Source organism: Oncorhynchus gorbuscha, linkage group LG11 (genome assembly GCF_021184085.1).
Source record: "Oncorhynchus gorbuscha isolate QuinsamMale2020 ecotype Even-year linkage group LG11, OgorEven_v1.0, whole genome shotgun sequence".
Lineage (NCBI taxonomy): Eukaryota > Metazoa > Chordata > Actinopteri > Salmoniformes > Salmonidae > Oncorhynchus > Oncorhynchus gorbuscha.
In genome coordinates, this window is record NC_060183.1 from 41132896 (window position 1) to 41136634 (window position 3739).

General features: G+C 37.1%; 1 long non-coding RNA gene across 1 annotated transcript; it reads left to right on the forward strand.

Annotated features, from left to right (window-relative positions):
* The first annotated feature begins 2 nt into the window (after window positions 1–2).
* On the forward strand, window positions 3–3235 carry LOC124048640. Its single transcript, XR_006841263.1, has 4 exons — window positions 3–1877; window positions 2177–2229; window positions 2496–2676; window positions 3081–3235. It is a non-coding gene; the product is annotated as an uncharacterized LOC124048640 (long non-coding RNA).
* Window positions 3236–3739: the final 504 nt, after the last annotated feature.

Sequence of the window (3739 nt, forward strand, 5' to 3'; positions counted from 1 at the left end):
CCCCCACCAGGATACCTTTGCCTTACGTTCTCCACTCTGCTCAGGGCATCGAAGGACTTTTACTATGTTGTTTGTCTATTGTTCTTTCCTGCAATGTTATTGAAGACACGCGTGTAAAAAAATAAAATAATAATAATTAAAAGGGGAAGAGAAAATAATTTCCCAGCAGGCGTTTGACAAATGACCCTCGTCCAAACAGAGGGCCTTTGTGCGTGTCATGTTTTTCACCATAAGAGATTAAGACTGTGTTATACACCATCACGCATGTTTTTCAAAGTTGTAATCATCCCTATGCACTGGAAAACGTTGTTTATTGCATGGGTGATCTTGCTAGATGCTGAAGTGTTGCAAAATTGCTGTGCAGCAGCATCAACAATTGGTCTGTGTGTTTGAATGACATATCCCAAATAGCTTTATTCATACTAGAAAATAAACATTTCTCTGCGGCCTGTTCAGGAGGGTGCAATGTTACAGAATGTTCAGATAGAAATGGATCGTGTGGAAACGATACAATGGTATTTTAGGTAGAGGATTTTAGGTAGAGGATTGGAATTGTATGCTCTGTTTTACATGTCTATCTGCAACATTTGTCTCACCTCATTGAATACACCCTTTGTATCTGTTGTCATCCCACAAAGTGGGACATTTTCAAAGGGCTTCCAATAGAGGAGCACAACCAGAACCCCGTGATGGTGCTAAACTCACTACGTCAATCTGATGGTGAATGTTAGGGAATTATTTAATTTTTAGATTGTCTTCTCACGAAGTGAGACATTTAACAGAATTAATCCATCAATAGCAATCAAGCTAAACTGCTAAATTGTGCTCTGTTGGAGAACAGAAAAATTTTAACAAATCTAGATATTTCAGGAGAAACTTAACCTAACCCATGAAACTTGGTACTAATAAATGTACACTAAACAAAACAATGGACCTTCTCAAAATGTTTGCAATAACAGGCTTTTTTACTGCGGGAGTCTGTACTGAACTTAGTCTTTTTCGAGACTATATTGAACTGATCTGTGTAAATCTGCACCTCCATGTTTCAAAGACCATGTGCAATGGCTCTGTAGTACTCCTCTGTATTCCAGTTGGTTGATTGTATATGTTACGTGACCATTGCCTGTATTACTTTCTAGGTGAAATCAAGTTCTTTTTTTAAAACTTTTTTTTTCTCACCATTCTTGTAAACATCTTTCTGTCAATAATTATTTATCTCACGTTATCCTCATGATTATAACACAGAATTAAAGTACTTTTTTATTTTCAGATTTTCAGATTTATATTCAGTAAAGAGTATGTAAGATGTTGACTGTAATGTAAGCGAAGTACGAAGCAAATTAAATTTATACATTTAAGTATGAATTTCTTTCTCAATTGGTAAACTAAATTGCATTAATATTTTACAAATGCATAAGCCTGTTGGATATTATGTCAGATCTCTGATATATGCCTATTTCTGATTTCAGATCAGTTTTTTTTTTTTTTTTTTACAGTGAAATTATGTTGATTTAAACCTCCTATACATTAACACGTTTGTAATTGTAACGCTATTACAGATGTCCATATTTGATATGTGTATTTATTTTAGAAGTTGCCAGCAGACATCTTACTGAAGTCCTGCCTTTCTCTGGTTTTTCCCACATTGCTTTGCGGTGTACATAAAAGGCGTGCGCAAATTACCACCACGAGGTCTGTTCATTTCATTTGATTAATAGTACAGCGAAAATCTAGCAAATCGTGTGACATCGATGCAAAAAATAATAATCTTGAAGAATGTTTTGATAAAGAAATGACTTCGTCATTTGTTGGCGAGATGATGACTGGGTATTTGATGCGGATCTGGCAGTGACTGGGTATTTGATGCAGATCTGGCAGTAAGTTGTCTTCAGTCCTCTAATAGCATAGCTAGCTACTGCTAACACATGCTGATAGTTAGTAGCTTGTTATCTTTAGCCAGTTTTGACTATTGACTATCCATATCAGAGATTCTTATTCCTTGTCCGATGATTTTAAATATTTGCTGTTCACATCATGAACCTCTGTGATTACATTTTTTAAAACAACTATGAGGACTCGTAACTAGCTTAAAATGATTTAAGTCTAGTCTGCACGTGGTCTGACCTATGCCTAACTCGAATGTTGTAACAATGTATCAATTTGTTGCCTTTTCTAGTGTCTTCCGATGCAATGTTGCAGGATGGATGACAAATTGATACAGGACACATGGTAAGATATTAAATTGACTAGTCTTGTCAAACAACCTATAATTCTGAACGGTAATTTGAAATTGCGTGGAAGAATTCATGGAGTCCCAACAGACCATTTCCTTGTCCTATGATTCAAATCTGTATCTGCTGTTCACATCATGAACCAAAGTGATTATTATTATTACATTAATATGAGGACGTGCATTGGCCTATAATTGGTATTATTTTGACTAGCTTTGATTGTGCTGTATTTTAAGATAATATATTTTGGTGCTGATCCAACAGAATACTGTGGGTGGTGGAAAGGATGTGACTTGGACCAGGAGGTCAGTTCAGTACTGAACATCCTGATGCAACATGGAGGCCTGCATAAGTCATAGCAACCATGGAGAGGCTCTTGATTTCTTCAGTGCTGTGCAACAACTCACTCTGTGGGTATTGGCTGACAGCCGTGGTATATCAGAAGGTATACCAATATTTATACTGCTCTAATTACATTGGTAACCAGTTTATAATAGCAATAAGGCACCTCGTGGGATATACCACAGCTAAGGGCTGTGTCCAGGCATGTGGTATATTGGCCATATACCACACCCCCTCGTGCCTTATTGCATAAGTATGATGCAGGTAATCCTATAGGGTAGATTTTTATCTGCATATGCCTGCAGGCTGTTTTAATGATTACTACCAATCTGACCTAGTCTTCCAAGCCTGGGAGATTTTATTATTGAACTTGAATGAGAGTAGTGTCTTTGATGTTTCAGTTATATGGCCAGGTTGTAATTGTTATTTTAGTATGCAGGCATGTTTTAAAATGTCTGTCAAAGGACATCCCTATTCACACTAACCATGAGTTTGTTTTTTCCCCAGGCTTCAGCAAGAAGAGTGCCCTGGAAGGTCTTGTTTTTCATGGTGAAATTGACTACAAAAATGGCACCTTGTGAAATTGCAGCACAAATTGATATAAGCGTTTACTATCCCTTGTCCAATTCCAATAAATGTTTTGGGGAAAACCCGACAAAGTATGTTAATTTGAATGATCATTTCAGAAATGTGTGTAATGTCTCACGTAGTCCTGTCTTAGAAATAGAACTTTAGAATGACATTTGAAGGTGAAGGTTACATAAACTCGATTGAAATGCATGTAGGGAAATTGATTAACCTGGTTGTTTTACTAGAATAGCTAAACCACGGTAGCATCAAGTTGTGGTCAGGACCTAAACTTGCATGCCCAATACTGTGCAATGAGAGGAAATTAAGATTCCCTTACAATGATACTGAGGGATTTACTCACTTTATTCAGCAGTTGGACATTTTGCCTGATTCAACAGGATGGAATGGGTTTTCAAGTGTCAATGTATATCCTATAATGATGACACTTGCGGCAGAGGGTGCACTCCCTAATGAAGTATGCAACCTATTTGTGTTCGCTACAAATGACATGTACAGTAGGGTTGCAATGAATTGAGTACATGTATGTACATACGGCCTACGTTCAGCACAATGTTCAAAAGCCGACGTTCACCGGA